The sequence below is a fragment of the Lepidothrix coronata genome, unplaced genomic scaffold (assembly GCF_001604755.1).
Source record: "Lepidothrix coronata isolate B3197 unplaced genomic scaffold, Lepidothrix_coronata-1.0 Scaffold124, whole genome shotgun sequence".
NCBI classification, from domain to species: domain Eukaryota; kingdom Metazoa; phylum Chordata; class Aves; order Passeriformes; family Pipridae; genus Lepidothrix; species Lepidothrix coronata.
In genome coordinates, this window is record NW_016690304.1 from 3,100,174 (window position 1) to 3,118,508 (window position 18,335).

At 38.7% G+C, this 18,335-nt stretch overlaps 1 protein-coding gene across 12 annotated transcripts in view; it reads left to right on the forward strand.

The window, feature by feature from the left end:
* The window catches only part of CTNNA3 (catenin alpha 3), a 438,877-nt gene that overhangs the window by 226,439 nt on the left and 194,103 nt on the right, over positions 1-18,335 (forward strand). The window contains exon 1 of one of the 12 annotated variants that reach the window (XM_017826111.1): positions 5,004-5,088. The exons of the other annotated variants lie outside the window; for them this stretch is intronic. The gene's annotated coding sequence lies outside the window, so the exon portion shown is untranslated. Of the gene's footprint in view, positions 1-5,003; positions 5,089-18,335 lie in introns of those variants that run through there. 12 annotated transcript variants of the gene reach the window in all.

Genomic DNA, 18,335 nt, shown 5'->3' on the forward strand with positions numbered 1-18,335 from the left:
ACTGTCTGGCTAAAGCAGCATTTGTTGGGGAATTGTTCATGAGCAGACATTCCTCTTCACTTATATATTATTCACAAATGTTGACATAGTTTGTGAACAAATGTTAGCCCTTGGGCATAAACTGTTTGCTTGAATTATTTGCAATTTATTGTTCATGGTGTGCAGTTGCTCACCTAGGTCACAGAGGATTGTTTCTACTTTTAGGTTCAGTGACTGAAGAGTAATGAATTATGTGTAGGTAGCAGTAAAACACATTTTTATTCAGTTCAGCTGTGGATTTGTACTAAGAGGTGGATACCACCTCTGGTTCACCAACTCCCAAGGTCAGGAAGCTGTGCTGCATATTGCCAATAGGTGGGAGCACATAATTTAGAAATTATCAGTGTGTAATTTTTTTTTCTATCTGTTTTTCTCAGCCCTTTCTGACTGATCACTGTCAGAGAGAGGATACTGAGCAGTGGGGACCTGTGGCCTGATCCCTTACACCTGTTCTTGTATTCATATGAAATCCCAAACACTTGTGTATGGATCTTTTTTGATGTGGTTGGGTTTAACGTAGCACTCAATTAACTGGGACTCATCTTTTGGGGACTATCTGAAAAAATGTTGCCCATGAGCACAAACATCATCCGTGGGGTCATTTCTATGGGTTGCTGTTGTGTTGGAACATTCTGCTGAACTATGGGAAAGAGAATTTTTAAAAATAAGTGAGTGATTCTTAGTGGACCTTGTTCAGTGACTTGGAAGTCTGAGGAATACAGACTAATAAGAATGTTTTGTGGTTTTTAATAATTTTCAGTATAGTTTGGAGTAGCTGAATAGAAAGAAGAAACTTAGGAACAGCAACATACTAAAGGTTTGAATTTTATTCATTTGAATCTTTCCTTTCATATTTATTCTTTAAGAGCATTCCTCCCTCCTTTTAAGGGCTTCCTCAAACCAGTCTGTTTCTGCAATATCTTGTCCTATACAGAAATGGTAAACTTCTCTGCATTACATTAGATTTTCTATTGTGGTTTAAAATTGAGAGGAAAAGGGAGGTGAAATATAGTAAAAATACAGTGCCATTTTAATGGTACATTAAATTTGTTTATCTATTCATATGCACTATGAGTAATTGGTATTTTTTATATGCTACTGTTTACATTTTATAGTGTACTCTTGTAGGCAATACCATTAATGCAACTCTAGCTACTACTATTGAGCAACGTAAAGCCATATTTTACTGTTTATTCATCAGTAAGAAAACTCTCTCAAAACTAATTTTGCCCCATCTTGTAATTGTGTTACAGTTTCAGATGAAAATTATATGTATATAGATTACAATGGATGCTACAGCAATACTGTACACATTGTTTTGGGGTTTGGTTATAAAGAATCTGTATGCAAAAAGAAAGAAAACCTTTTAAAGACAAGGAGATAAATACGTAATCAGAGCAGGAACTGACATGACCTCATTAAATCTGCCCAAATTAAGCCTTTCCCATTGGTTTCTGGTGCTGATTTCACTTGCTGGTGGGAGAAGGTGAGACTGGTATGAGGAATCTCTTATTTGCTGGTTTGCAAAGTTTTACTGCACTCAAACCCCCTCTGCTATGCAACTGCTTATTTGATTGGATTGCTTCTTACTTAAAATTGGAAACTTATTTAATGTGTTTAACTGGCTTGAGGCTTTTATAAAGGAATTGCTGTTTAGTTTGGTTTCTTAGGAAAGTGAGGCTTAAGTGATTACTTTGCTGACTGTGGCCCCCCCCTTGATAATTTTTGAACTTTTGGCTGGTTTCAGCCAAATCTGTCTGTGTGTTGAAGTCACTGTGGTAATGATAAAAAAAAAAAAAAGAAATAGATCATGTGTCCTACATATGGGTTAGTTTTACTCTCGATAGTTTTGAATTTCACATCGTGTTTTGTTGTCTCCTGTGGATTTATTCATATCTTACTCTGTAGTGTGTTGAATATATGCTGTAGTAAAGAAAAAACCCCTGACAATAATGTGAGAAACATTCTTGCAATGCTCAATATACTAATGGGTGTTCATGGAGGGTTAGCAGATGAGGCTTGAGGACATTCTAGAAACTTCACCAAATACATTTATTCTTCAAGGTATTCAGCATTGCTATTGTTATGATGAATTGCTTTGTATTCAGTAAACAAGAAGTCCTTGTACATTCATTGCAGCAGTGTCATTATGTTCTTAGAACACCAGTCAGCTGGGTTATAATCTCAAAGGTAAGAATATTGATTTGAGAGCACACTTCACCTGGAGGAGTGTGCTGCTTTCTTTCTTTCACATAATATGAATCTTTCCATATTACTTTAAATAAAGTCAGTGGGTAAGCAGCAGACACCCTCTGCCTCCACCTCAGCAACGTGTAAGTGCTGTTGGGAGGCTTGGCCATGTTTCTTCCACCCCTGGGTAAGTTCTTTGCTGCAGGGTACAGCTTTTTACTTGGAAGGGAAGGGGAGGGAAGGGCAAGGGAGAGGGAGTGTTTTCAGGTTACAGTGTTACCTAACTTTAGTGGCTTTCATGGATACAGAACTTCTAAAACCTGATATCCTACCTAATTCTCACCTCTGATGGCACTATAGAGATATCTGAGAGGTATCTGAGACCCTTTGCAGTATGCAAAAATGACAGTGATGCATCTAAAATGACTTTGAATGGGCAGAGTTTGTCAGATGCCCTCAAAAAGCATTTTGGTTGACAGGAAACTACCCTGAAATCATCAAATGGGATCAGGGTCACCAAATTTGGAGGGCTCATTCAGCTTCTTCACAGAGGGATATGCAGGGGCTACTATGATTGCCTTCCATAAAGAGGGAGGAAGGCAGGACAGTAAACTTTGATTGTCCTTTTTCACATATGACAGTCTTAAGGCAGTGGAATGGCCCTGAACTATGTGCTCTGAGATCTTTTGCAGTCCCTGAGATGAAGGGATGCAGGTTCATGTCTGGAGGGGAAAACCCTGTATAAAAGACCACCGGTATAGCTCTTAAAAGATGTACAAAGACTGTGAACAGGGGATTAGTAATCAGGAATTCAGAGACAAAGAAAGCTTGGGGAGGAAATGCAAACAGAGAATAGTGATTTTTGTAGCAGATGTAGTGAAGGTAGCAAAAGAGAGGCCATGCTAAATGTAATCAGGCCCTGATTCCCTTTGGGGAGGGACAGAATAGGCAGTGCTGCTGAGACTGTGTGCCAGTTGCATTCGTTGCCAAAGAACGCATACAGCTGTTGTTTTGAGATAGCATTTCTCTGTAATGTGCCATTTTCTTTTATTCCTGTGAGTGGTAAAGCGATAGCTACTTTATTTGAAACCCATCAATGTAAAATGTATTGCAAGCAAAGGCTGCACGTGCTATCATGTTACGCTTTTCCCCATTTTTATAGTCTCTGCATAAATATGCACACCTTCCTTCAGATTGTTCAGTTGAGGGGCTGTACATGAGTGACTTGTGGTGTACACCAGGCTCTTACTCTGAATAATAAGCGAAATTTACTTAATTGTGTAGAAAACCGCGTTATTTATGCTGGTTTAGAATGAACTAGCTCAGGCCTTAAGGGAACTGGAGTATTGTGTCTTGTTGGATCCAAACAGCCACGTGTGTGCTGGTGATTATTTAGTGCAGCTTCTGAGCACTGAGCTGTCTGTCTTCAGGCATCCTCAGTTCAGCTCTGAGGAAGTGCCTTTTGCCCACCTGTATCCTCGCAGCTCTCGCTGGGGATGCAAGTGGAGGTGTTCTCTGGAGGTACCAGGACACTCAGGACTTTCTCTCTCTCTCTCATACTTCGTATCTAAAACAGCCGAAGAGCCAAACTTAGGGCAGGCAAAGAAAAACTTTAAACCAGGAATTTAATCTTTAAAAATCAGCATATAGAATACAGGGTATATGTTAAAGAATTTAATGTAATTTTAACGCCTATTTTTATCACACATATTTAATTGTAATCAAAGTCCAAGCTCTTTATCATATTTTTTTTTTTTGCTGGAAGGAAAAAAATATTACAAAAGGAGCAGTGAAAACCAAGGAGATGAAAAAATAACTCTAACCATCTAGGCCAGCTGCTCTTCATTAAGCTACACTGATCAGGGTAATATCTATAAAAATACTGTAAGATATATTGTAGAGAATTTAGCTATAGCAACAAAAAGAGAATGAGCATTAAATTAGGTGTTTGAATTAAGTTACACCAAACCTCCCGTTTTTTTGCAGTAAAACAGCAAAATGTTTTTAAAGTATACACATCTAATTGATATCTGTATATTGCTAAAATTTCTAGTTTAGACTTGGTCCAGTGTATAGCATGGGCTTTCCTTTGGCTAAAAAAAATGCTTATGTCTCTAAACTAATCACAGGCAGTAATGGAAATTTAAAGTGAATGCATTTATGATAGAAAATCAAATTAGAATTAGCTTTGTGAGCAGAATTTAAGCACTATATGAAGCATCAACCTCTGTCCTGTTCACTCATCTTTGGTTTTTTATCAGGTGAACAGTATTTGCTGCTTTCCCTTAGCTAACATTTTCTCTCTGTTGCCTTATTATTCTTTTTTTTTGGCTAGTGTTACAAACTGTACCTGTGGTGTAGTTATATTAAATTATCTCGAAGTTTCACAGTATGCCATATCTGTCAGTGAATATACAGCTGCAAGGGAAGCCTTTATTTGTAAACCTTGTGCAGAAATCTGTCTCGGGGAACCAGTGTTAAAAAAAACCCACACGTCTCTGTCCTGGTTCCTGAAGCACCACCACCTTCCCCACCCCTCCCAGCTGCCCACAGGTGCTTGCTGGGCTGTTCCTCACGCTGCTTCTCCCATTTCCTCTCCTTCCTGGTGTTTTTCTCCTTTGTAGAACCCATTTCCCGAGGTGGCTGAGGGCTCAGCTGTGTGCAGGGGCAGGGCCCAGCCCCAGCCTCCCCTCACAGCCCTCAGCCCCGGGCACCTGCCCCAGGCGCTGGGAAATGCCATTCCCGGCTGGAACGTCTGTTTTCCTGGAGCACATTCCAGGCAAAACGTTTCTGTTTGAAATCGCAATTTCAATCTTCTGAAAAATTCTAACTCCGAGTCGTTGTCCTTGCTCTGAAAAGGTACTACAGTGTTGACCAAGGCAGTGGAAATGTGGGCATTTTGTCACAGCGTTTCTGGCTGGAATAGAAAGATTTTACCTCTTGAAACGAAAAGCACATCTTTCAGTCTGTGTGAGTGACCTGCTGAGGTGAATGGTGTGGAAGGAGGGAGCTGGTGGATCACCAGCTTGCCCTCATGCACTGCACAGGTTTTCTTATTGTGAGGGAGACGCTTAGGGCCTCTAAGGGATCCCAGCTGTAGTTCCAGTTATTGAATGCACTGAAAAGAAAAGGAAATGTTAGGGTTTTTTTGTGTGCTAAGTTCAAGCAAAACTCTCTTTACCATTGCATCTGCCCATTTTGCTTGAACCGCTGAAAGAGGATATGTTTGTGTTAATTCTACGTAGGGAAAATCTAGATTTTTTTTTTTAATAACATTTCTCCCAAGACTTCCCTTTTTGTTTGAAAATTGTTCAAGTGGAAGTGGCAGTTTTCATTTCAGTTTGGCTTTTTACATTTTTCTGGAGTTTTTGAAATGAAAAAAAGCCCCAGGAAAAAAAATGTAGTTAAATTGAATGTATAATTCCACAAAATATGTATTTTTTTAAAGTAGATGTTTTAGTTTCAAAATAGTTCAAAGCTTTCTTGCAAAAAAAATGTTCATGTTCAGTTATGCTTCCATTTAAATGGCTGGTAGTGTTTCTGCTGCTTTCTGTGGGTGCAGCATTATGTCTTCTGCTGTTTTCTATCAATTTTTAGAAATATTTTTTGTATATTCTAGAAGTTTTCATGCGGGTTTCCTGATAGCAAATTTCAGGTGTTTTACTTAGTGCCTAAGGAAGTTGTAAAAATTTTGACTCAGGTGACATGCCTTTTATGTTTCTTTGCAAAAAAAAACCCCAGTAAACCCATGTGTGAAAATATGTGACTTTTCTCATCGTCGTGTTGCCAAGAGTTGACAAATCAATAGACCTATTAAAAACAGATGACTTGAAATTTAAAGTACCGAGCATTTGATACACTGGGGTCTTTCAAATATCGACTACCAATAACTAGAAAATAGATCAGTACTTTAAATCTGTTAATTTATGCTCTTAAAGATCAATGAGCTTCATCAAAATATGAGAGATTGGAATAGAATTCAGAGAATAACTAACCTTGAAGATCAGAAGCATAAATTCCTGTGTGTATGCTTTCTCACTCCATCCCACCAGGTGCCGAACTCTGTATTGTCAACATAATGCAAGCAGGAAATTCTGAGATCTCATAAACTAGCAGGGAAGTAGGTGTGAGTTGTTTGAGGCTATCCTAAACAAAACAGGTTGTTTTAGAAGGATGAATTTGCAGTTCTGAATGTGATGCTAGATGTCCAGCCAGCTTATGTATTCCCTTTCTATTTTACATTCTGTGCAGCTTTTAAGGCATTCAAAGGGAATTGATATTTCCAAGATCTATGACTATATCAGTCAGCTAGGCCCATATGGGTATAAATCCCAAACACTACACAAATCATTTTAAAGTAAATAGAAAACAAATAAATTTAAGTTTTGTGGTGGTCAAGTGCAAAATTGGGAGCGCTTGAGGTTTTTTTCTGTCATCCAAATTGAAATGACTGTGGAGGAAAATGAATACCAGGTTAGAAACAGAACAAATAAAAAAAATAAATAACCACTATGCAGCACTTTAAGATTGGTGGCCTAAAGGCTGAGAAAATTAAAGGGAATTTGGCTGTAATAAAGGTACTGTATCATAGTGAAGTGTAATGCAATTGTAATGTTAAGTCCATTTTGTAGGAACAATAAAAAAGACCTTAAAAAAGATTTTTTTAAAAAAACCCTTATCCCATGTGACAGTGCAAGTAAACCACACAAATATTTCTCATTCGTAATAATTACTTTAAGCAAATCTACTTGACACACATGCCAGTAAATTCCTTCTAGGCTTATATCAGTACAGAATTAGTCCCTGTATTTCCTTGCAATCTGAACAGTTTGACAGTGCTTGTTTTTATATTTTATTTGCATGGCTACTGCTTCTGAAGTAATTTATTCTGGGTGTCTGAGAATCTTTTTATTTTCCATGCTGAAGCCAGTCAAAATCTTGTCCAGAGGTATTTCTCTGTCCGTAACAAATAATTGTGTTCCCTTAATGGTGATAAACAGTATTTCATGTGCACGTCTCATGAAAAGAATGCAACGGCAGAGTATGAACAGCTTTGAGACTGTGCCTTTCCCATCATACGAGATCCTGCATTGTAGGGTTATCCTGCTGAGTTATTAACAAAGACTGGGATGGTCGTAAACGTTTCACAACTGCAAAGTACGCTTTGCAAACTGGGTAATACTAACAGCCCTTTAGTCATGATTAAATGCAGTAAAAGTTGGCTTGTTGTGTCTGTGACTGTACTCCTGTGTGGCCAAGCTACTCTGTGGATAGCAAAGCCAGAGAGGCACACAGGAGGAAAGGCATCCCTGTGGACAGACCTTAAAGCTGCTGTGGCTGTTTCTTCTACAGTCTTGATGTGACAGCAGGTTACACAGCCTCAATGTTCAGCTTCTTCACTGGAAAATGAAGACATGGCAGTCTTGTGGCTCCATTTCTGGATCCGCATGGCCCCTTTGACTGCTGATGGTCAGCAGGCCACAATGCACTGAAGTTGCAACCCCCAGTTTTGGTCTTGTCATAATGGATTTATACCTCTTTTTCTGCCAGGTGATCTGTAGCAGGAGAGGAGATGTCCTTGTACTGAATAGCCCACCTGATGAAATGTTTTCAATTAGGGAAGGTATTGACTTGACAGTACAGTTAATAGGATTTTTTTACTGCTCAGCTTTCTTGTAGGTGTAGCTTGAATCCTGAAGTTGTTAGTGACCAAAAAATGCCTCCTCTGTGAAGGCTCAACATTGGTCCATGTGCAGCAATGATCACAGTGTGGATTTTCTAAAACATTGATTCATAATCTGTCAGAATCTGGATGGATTAGCTGTTGCGGTAGCCAATGAAAACAAAGACAGCAGCTATGTATCTAAACTCCCAGAAAACTAACAAACAAAAATTAAAAAAAAAACCAAGAAAGCAAAAAGACCTCAAGCCNGCACAAGGGGCTGCTGCTTCAGCCCTGGGCTGCATGTTTCTGGCTCTTCCATCCTGTCATCTTTTGACTTGATACACTTTTATACTTAATGCATCCTGTGTTAACACTTCTTATCAGTCACTCTAAGATACAAAGTACTTCGCTATTCTCTTTCTGTCTTCAGACAGCTTTTGTGTTGATGCTGTATTTCAGGGGTACTCTTGATTCCTAAACCCTCTGAGAACTGAAGAGCTTTAGAGCTTCATTGTTCTCTTTTTCCCTCCAGACTAATGGGAGACCTCTGCACACTCTCCTCCAACTGTGTTTGTTGTCTGTGAATGCTGTGGGCCTGTTCCCTGTGGGATGGAGGCTGGTGCTGGGACAGCCTTCTGGGTACAGACCCACGGGGAACTGCCCCAGAATGGCTAGTAAACCTCCTCCATGCCATTCCACTGTGTAGGGAGAGCTTGCCAGGACAGGAGACCTTTGCTGTGCTGTGGGAAGCACGTGCATCCTTTCCCTTAGTGGAAATACGTGCCCATTTTCACCGTGGGGATTCAGCAGTGCACTGTAGAAACGCTGGAACAACAGCACCTGAGAATGTGAGTGATGAGGAAAAGAACCTCTGGGGTTAAGTTCTGTGTCCTTGGAAACTAGGAGGCAAACTTAAACTTGAAAACATGCAGTTGTGTTTGGTCTGCTGAAAAAAGGGTATATCAAGTGCAGTCAGAAGGGCAGTACTTAGTTTTATTTATTGGCGTCTTTGCTTATTATCTTAACCCCAAAGGGAAGGACTGTGTTGACATGTAAAATAAATTGATTTCATTCTGAGAGTTATTTCCTAATGTAAGAGAAGAAGAAATCATGAATGATAGCTTGCTGTGCCCTGACCTGCCTTTTGACTGTAGTTTCATAGCTAAACGAAGAGCCGTTCATCCAAAACACTCTGAACTGTCACTTTAGAAAACTTAAATAAGATTTATCCATCCCTAAATCCATGGAAGAAAACAATAAAAGAAAGTGCTTTTCACTACTGCTTGTTAATGATGACCAAGACAGACAGGGATGACACTGCCCGTAAGGTTATGTGATGTACACTGAAACCACTTGCAGAGACTCATTCATCTTGGAAGTGGTAAATTTAAACTTTGGCTGTAATATTTAATTTGTGTCTTTGTAATGTGCAGCAGTACTCTGGCTAGCTCGGGTTCTTTTATAGCCTCAACTCCATAACATTTGCAGAGTACATTTCTGGAATTTGTAGGGGTTAGTTCTGGAAAGGTATATCTAATTTGTGGGTCCTTGTTAGGATGAGTAATGAAACAATTATTTCATTCTTCTAGTGCTGCACAGAGTAAGACACAGGTTAAACAGAATAAATGGATTCTAATTGTTCTAATTTGCATGACCTGCAAATTATTTTGTTCTTCAATAGCAAGTTCATTCCACAGTTATCCTGCTGTTGCTTTCCATTTGCCTGTTATCCCTAAGCTGTAAAACCAGATCTCTACACATATGTTTTGGTTTTTTTTTGGAAGGGGGGATTTTTTTGTTTATTTGTCTTGGTTTTTTGTTTGGTTTGTTTTTTGTTCCTTTTAAAATTTTTATTGCTGCCGGGAAATAGGATAGGTTTGTACTGATTATTGTCCCAGATGGATTTTTGATTAAGAAAACCGAGGTTGGGATTCCCTTCTTCTTAACCTTGTCTTGAGCTGATGGAAAGTACTTTTCCATTACTCAGCAAGTCAGACTGGCAAAAGTAGATGTTGGACTCTTCTGCTGTTATGAAGGGGGGGAAATGATTAGAAGATGAAGACATGACTTTGCAAGCACAAAAGCAGGGAGATTCAAAGGTGAAATGATTCAGCCTGTGGTAAATAGAGGCTGTCTATCCTGTCTCCCACGTCTGCCTTGTCGGTGTAAGATTGTTAGCTGGATATTGGCAGATTTTGATATGATGCTGTATTTCATTCTCTTCACAGCAGTGAGTTACAGTAACAACTGGTGTCAGTGGGTACTGAATTTGTGTTGTGAAATCCTGACCTGCACTGGGATTCCTGTCCCAGGAAACAAGTATTATCCCATTGTCTGCACTGTGGGTTACCCAATAATGTTTTCAGGCGTGACCCTTTGAGTTATATTTTCTATTCTGTTTATTTGCTATTGGCCTGAAGGTGGCAATGACGGTGTAACATCACCATTCTGTGCCTCTGTTTTCTCCTGGGAAAATAAGGGAAGAGTACTTGCTTTCCTCAAGCAACACTGTGAGGAAAGCTTAGTGGAAGAGTTAACAATTGCTATTGTGTTTTACAGTTCTGCAGGGTTCTCGCTGCAGTGTGAACGATACATTACATTGGACTGATCGTATTGACATAATAGTTTAAGCATAATAATTGCTGAGTCAGTGTGTGTCCCCCAAGTCCCCAAAGACCTTCTGGCTATACACCAGATTCTTTTGAAGGAAGTGTAAAATAAAGCAACAAAGCAGTGTATGGGTGGCTGAGCTCAAAGTGTCTCTCAGCGGTGTCTCTGTGCATTTTGTAGACTCTGGGCAGAACCCTCTGCGAGGGTTCACTGAGAAGTTTGGAGTGTGTGTATTTGGTCTGTCAGATGGTAAGTGTTTAAAATGGTCTCATTTCTGCGCTTAAAAGCATCAGAAGATATAGTTGGGGAAAAGCTACCATTGATCTTGTGCTGCTGAACACCCAGTTAGTGGGATTATGCTCAAGTTGATTATTTACTTTAGAGACACGGGAGCAAGGCAGATAATAAGATTTTATTGTCCTCTCTGTTTACAGAGGTTTTAATGAGTGGGGTTTAACAGTGATAGTAAAATTGTGTGAGAGTCTCCCTCCTGTATTTCTGAGGTGGTGTGCTGTACAACCAGACTTACTCTTTTGATTATAAACTTCCTAGCTACAGTGGTCTGCCTTTGTATTAGACTAAGCTGCTTTAAATTTTCAATTTTCATGATTATTACAGTCTGGGCAGTTGTGTAGCAGGTGGTACCTGTATATTTTGTTATCGCTGAACAAACGTATGTTGTGTGGATTTGTATCTGTCTCAAAGAGGGGTTTCTATTCCAGTGATAACATGCCATTTACCTCCTTAAATTGTTTTCTCATTGTAAAGAACGACCCAGCCAAAATCAGGCAGTTCATATAATTGCCTCTGAATCTCCAAGTACCTCGGTTTTTTTGCTTTTTGCCTTTCAAAATATTTTTCTTTGAAAGTAATGTTACAAAATTGCCTATCACAGAAATACACTTGAAAAAGCATTTATACCTTTAAAATGGGATTAGCTGTTGCTTTAGAAAATGAAAGGAATTCACGTAGAAATTCACTTACGGATTTACATCCTGTGGATTTTAGTTGATTTGGGGTGGGTTTTTTTTTCAGCAAGCTAATGGATTTATTTTAACATGAAAGATCCATCAAGGAAAGCATTTTGTAGGGGAAATACCATTTTATATGTACACATGCTCACCTACAGGGAAAGTGAGAAGCATCTGAGTCAAACACCATAATGGCATTCATTGCCATTCAGCAGTGCCTTATATGTCCATGCTTAATGTGGCCAATCTCACCTTATTTACTGGTGAACTTTGTAGTTCTTTTCTACTATCTGTCCATTGAAGTCCATGTAAAGGATCCTATTGTCTTTTCTCATGCTCTCAAAACGTGTGCTCATTTTAAAGGCCTATTTTTGTCATGCTTTAGAGGACAAAAAAAGATGGAATTATTCATATGATAAAATTCTCTACTGAATAAGGTTCATAATTAGAGCTATAGTGAAAAACAGTTCCAGTCTGGCCAAGTTCTTGTTTCAGATTGTATGGAAATGTTATGTTCTAGTCAGATTTAGTTAAGATACCCAGAAGATTGTTTATTAAAAAATTTCTTGAGTCCTTCGAAGTTAGATTTCATTGTATTCTGAAGTTTTAGCTAGGATAAGAAAAAAAACCTATGATCATTTTTTTGGCATTTTTATCTACCTGCTTAAATTCTCATTTAAAACTTCGGGTTAAATCACAGTGTCTGAAACAATAAAGTGCAGAAATGGGAGTAGTACATCTTAAAGGAATTAACATCGGATGAGAAAAAACACACCAGGGAGGAACAAGAAGGACCAGTTAGATTTCGTATATGAAATGTAGCTATTACAAGACACACGGTTTTGGCTCTTATCTGATCAAGCTGCCCATGTCAGAACTTGAGTCCTCTTTAAAGATATATATACCAATTGTTTAATGATCAGAAATCAGCGACAGTGCCCATCTTATAAAACTTTTAAATCAGACACTGAATGACAGTTTCAACAAACCAACCACATGATAAAAGACTTGGAGCAGAAATTGAATTACTCCTTCATGAGCAACTTTCACTGGCTTCCTTTAACATCCAGTTCTTTCATGAAGTATGCACATTTGTCAGGTCTTTAATGTAGAAGCACTACAACATGACTGAATCCCAGGAACACTTATTTAAAAAGAAAAAAAGGAAGTGGAAGAGAACACAGCCAATTTCAGCTTCAGCATGCACAACAAGCCACTGACTTTTTTCACAGCTACTGCAAAAATGAAATGCCGAAGTGGACAGCACTTCAGAGTAAGGTATAGATACAATATTATCTGTCATCTGAAATTACATTTGTTTCCTTCTTTTGATTTAAACTGAAAAAGGAGTGCAGAGACATTGCAATCCAGGCAGGTTTCTGTACTAATCTACCTTCTGTTGAGAAGCCATGAATGAACTCATGTTCACTTATGAAGACGTTTCTTATACGGATATAGAATCTCATAGTTACATATGTCTGATGGAGCAAAGTACGCTTAGGCAGAAGGCTGTAGCATAACTCAGACTTTAGGATATATCACAAATTCCTTCCTCCCTCCCTTACACCTTTCTTTCCGGTAGGGGGAACAAGAACTGGCTGGGGTATTTCCAGAATTGCAGTCTGTAGCTCTTTGACTATAGGCTACTTTGTTGCTTGCCCTTCTCGCAGTTACTTCTTAATTGTGAAATAAGGAGACACCCCTCAGTTGTTCCAGAATGCCATGCTGAACTTAGTTCAAAATGTTCCTTTTTAAGAGCTACTTTGTAGCACAAAGATTTAACAGCTTTTCAGAAGTAGCAAAAGTAAAAACATCTGAAGTGCTAGTGCTCGATTTGGAACACAGCAATTACATTAGACAAGAGAAAGGAACTAAAAAAGTCAGTTACAAGTCAAAGTTTGAATAACCATATTAGAGGCCCAGAGCAAATACACAGTACATATCAGAGAAGACTTTGAAACGGCCTCAGAACATTCAAATGGGTCAACAGTAATGTGAATCGAATACAAACTAATAAAGTTAAATCACAGTGACTTTAAACTAATAGCATGCAGAAGGGCTTGCAAGAATTGCATGAAGAGAACCCTTTTTCAAACAGATCAGGTCCAGCAAGTCTTAAAAAAGTCTGTGATATGACTGAAATATTTTTAAGAGTGCTCAGTGAGTGCAAATTCGTCCGTCTTCATTAGTAAAGGAGTTGGTAGGATTCTTATGGACATCAGAGATCATCCTCATGAACACAGGTGAAGGAGTCATAGAAAAACTGACAGAATGAATAGCAATAAGTCTTCAGAACCCTGTGTTCTTCTTTCCACTAGAGGTGTTTGCCAAACTTCTGGCTGTGCTGTGTAGTCACGCTAAAAAGTGCCTCTGTATCAGAGCGCTGCTACTGCTGTTTCTTCATCTGTCATGTAAACTCCTAGTGCCATATGATAAACAGCACCAGGGCAGGAGGGATGTTGATCTGAAGAGTTTTAGTGACAGTCCTGTTTGCTGTTAAACAATGGTGTAAGGCACTGAACAGGTAAGCTCAATCTACTGCATAGTGTTTTATAGAACGAGGCATTGGGACTTTTTTCATGTGTCCTATTTGCTCTTTTGCCCTCAGATACTCCTGTATTATCAAAATGTTGAGCCCAAATCTATTAATGCATTTATAGATGTACCACAACCTCATCTGCTGTCACAGAAAACTATTATTATTATTATTGTTATCGTGTAGGCTATTTTTATGATTGCCACATTTTCTTCCTGTGTTTAACAGTCCGGCCCACTGAGTTTTGGCAGCCTGTCTCTTCAGCCCAATATTACCCAGTCAAGTTTTCAAGGATGTAAAAGAGCTTGCTAAATACAGCTTGAATATATAAATGTTCTTTTCTACCCATTAACATAAAAAAAAATTTTAGTGCATCCTACAAAGCCGTTTTAATGCACAGTTACGAAGAAATACCTAACTGTGATGTCGAAGCATAAATATTTCAAAGTAAACCTAGTACTCAGTGTACAGTCTTATTCATATTATTATAACATATTTGGTATATCAGTGAAGAACTGCTTTATGAAGATGTTGCAAGTTGTGGATGTTTTCTTGCCTAGTCTTCACTGTTTCCAGATGGGTATCATAATTCATATTTTACAGTAAAGATGAACATATAATGAAAATCTAAACAGTGGGATAAAGGCTGATGAGAACAGTTTTATACCAGTCCTCCACTACTGTAATTATGACTGTTTTCAGTGCACTTACTTGTTTCCAACAGGGGCCTCATTGTATTTGATTGTGTCTCAGGATATGAAAAGGGTTTCCAGACTTTAGAATACATGCAGATGAAGGTTAGAACACAGTGTGGTAGCATGATTAATATGACAGCTGATCCTGTCTTAATAATACAGTGTTGGCTCTTTGTTACATAAACTGCAACTGTGTTTTGTCCATCAGCCTTGATTAATACTCAGCAGCAAAATTTTCTTGCTACAATAGCACCAAACCTTCAGATCCTGCAGATCAAAGCAGGATGGTAATTCTACTCATTCTGTGGTTACCTGTGTCAGCTTCCAAATTACCTTCAGTGTTATATCTGAGTGGCTTTTTTTTTTTTTTTTTGATTGTATCTGTGGCTTGCCCTTGCTTTTGTTTCCTGGCAGACACATTTCCTTGGCACTAGAAGTAATAATCCTTGATTTCAATTTTCCCACCCAAAGTGAACTTGTAAGAGTCTTTCTCCATCCATATATTGTCTTTTACATGTTAAAATATGCCCAGTTAATATTTGCTGGTGAAAAATGCATGGGCAACCATGCTTTAAATTTATTTCTCTAATTTCAAGTGATAAAGATTAAAATATGCCTCCTTGTTTCGTAATAGGCCAGCACACTTTATCTCTTTTCCCTTTCAGAATGGAAATAATTCTCAAAAAGACTTATTTTAAAAGGGACCAGCGTTTCATAATTTCCTCAATGATTTCTCAGTTTACTCATAGAATCAGACTCACAGTCCATGCCTAACACCATAAGATAACACCGCCACTCACAGGCAAGTTGATATGGAGAAGGATTTGATATGTGTATAGAAGATGAGTGAATAATGTATAGTAAGTTGCAGTGTTTCAAGCAAGGACTGTAATGATTTTGACTTCTGCTTTATAGAAAATAATGATGTTTCTAATTTGTCTGTTTTGTTTCCCTTCACTAAAGTTTTCATTTCTTCCTGACTCTTATCTCTTCTTGCTGTTACAACTTGTGTACTCTAAATTTCCTGCCACGTGAATACTCTTTATGCTGACTTTTTTTTTCTTTACTTTCTTGTAAAAATTGTTTTCCTAGTTCTGTATCTGTGTTTTGAGTGTATAAAGAATGTTTTATGCATATTTTAAAGTAACTGTATAGTATTTATGGACATATTTAGAACTCCCAGTTCTACAATACAACTGTGTAACTTAAGAGCCAATACAGTGCTCAGAAAACTCCAGGTAAAAATGTCTATATTGCTTGTACTGAATTATCCACCAGGAGTACCTAGTCATGGGCAGTGCTGAGCTGGGTGAACGTGAGCACAAGTGTGCCCAGGTGGGCAAGACCAATGGCACCTGGCCTGCCACCATCCCTGAAGGTATCTAAAAAGTGGCACTCTGGGGCATGGGGCAGTGGTGGACTTGGCAGTGCAGGCTTTACGTTTGGACTCAGGGATCTTAAAGGTGTTTTCCAACCGAAACGTTTCTGGGATTCTGTGTTTCTCCTGTGCTGGCATCTAGATTTGTAAACTGGGACTCTGCCAGCTGCACTCGGAGCAATTGGTGTCCTCTCCCTTGCACTGTCTGGGTATTCCCATCATTGCATAGAGACCCAGGGAAGGATCCATCTGCCATTCTAGGTTGCAGGAGGCAGACCAGAGAGATTTAAATTGGGCTTTAACTCTTTCGATGTTGGTACATTAGTGTTTGAAGCTGGAGTTCTGGCCTGGCTGTAACAACATGACACAAACCTATCCACAAAGCTCTTTCTGGTAAAATTATTTGCAGTTAAAATATGTGTATACATCCTGAGGTGTTGTCTTTGTTCAGTGTTCGTTCTGTGTCTTGCTACAAGCTCATTGAGAAAAATGAGAAGTAACTGTAAACCAAGACAGGCTTTGAACTTCATCTCCGGTCTCTCGCATCACTAGGGGTAGCTGTTCTTCGACATTCCTGTTATGGAGAGTTACCTTAATCTCTGTGTGAATCTGGCAAGAAATTATTAGCTAACATGACACAGATAACAGGCATCACTGCACTTCTAGGGCCGTGTCATGTGAGATGTATATTAGTGAGGGACTGAGCAGTGACAAGGTGTAGTTTTCAAAATCTTTTGACTTACCCAGGTTTTAGTTAGAATACAAAGAATAAGAGAGACAGAATCTAAACATAATCTTGTAGCAGAATCTGAAAATGTTTACAGCTTTTATATTGTTAAACTACAAGTGGGACTCAGATATTTTTTAGCATAGTGTTTTGTAGTCTGCAACCAGGAAATGTGTTTTACAACCTTACTGGATCTTGATTTGCAATTGAGTTGAGATGTCATCATTGAGCCTCAGGTGAATGAGGCTCTGCAGTTAGCAAAACAAAGTAAAAAAGGTTTTAATTTTGTTCTGGCATATGCCCAAAAACTGAAGATATTTTTGAATCATGTTAGAAATGTGAATGGTCAAAAAACTTGTGGAGGTTAAACTCTTCGTGAGGTCACAGATGGTACTTAGCATCCTTTACAGGAACCACCAGCTTTTAGAGTTTCAGTCTGAGTCTTGTGTGCTGGCCTCAGTGACTGCAGTACAGGTGCTAATGAGGGGAAAATAATTTAGAAGCATTTTTCAGTTTAGCAACATTTCCTGTTAATTGAAATTCCAAGAGTGGTATCAACGCGGTTTGTACTCTAAATAAGTGCATGTTGTGCACCCATATAATTTATGATATTTTCTGGCTTATTAATCAGTGCATTGAATCAAATTTTTGTCTCATTTAAACATTGGATCAGTCTTTTCTTACAATACTTTACTTGTTTTAACAGTGTATATCATTATGCAGCAAGGAGCATGACCCATGTTTTGTGAAAGCTGTGTTGTGGTGGGTGACAGTCAGAGGATGCTAATTGCTAATTAGAGACGACTAACTATTGCTAACTAGAGAGGATGCTAACTGCTTCTGTAATAATAGAAACATATTTGTGACAAAGATTTTGTTTCTCGAACTTTAGTTTCTCTTTCAAAAGACTGAAGAAAAACTGCTTGATAAAGCCCTGCCTTGCAATTCCAAATTGCTGCCTCGTAAGTCAACAAGTAAACCTATTGAAAATTACAGATTTGTTTTCAGAGGTGCTTGTGTTAGCTTTTCCAAGATGCCATTCTGTCACCTGGTGTGTTCATGCTCAACTCTCCATTCTCCATTACTAAACTTATTCCCGAGGTCGGAAGCTGTTTGTTTTCAGCCACAGCCTTCATTTTATGGCAATGTCTCTTTGTATCAGCCTTGAAATGCAGGAGGAGCCACCTTCTAAGTGACAATGTCTAATTAGTACTTTGTAAGTTCAGGGATGGCAGGGTTGCATGGAACAAGCTCCAGAATTTAAAGTTAACAAGAACTGGCAACTCCTGTCGTTCTCTGCCCTATGTTGGATGTTCGTTGATGCTGGAATTGAGTTGCCTGATTTTTGTTTCTTCACTGATTTCCATCATATATCATTTAGAGCCCCTGAGCATACTATTCTTTGGTATATCAGTCATATGTGAAAATGAAAGCAAAGTGTTGTTTGTGCTGCTTAGAAGCTTGTTCTTATTTTCTTTTTTTAGCTTTATCAGCAAAGTTGCCTACAGTGTACTTAGGTTTACC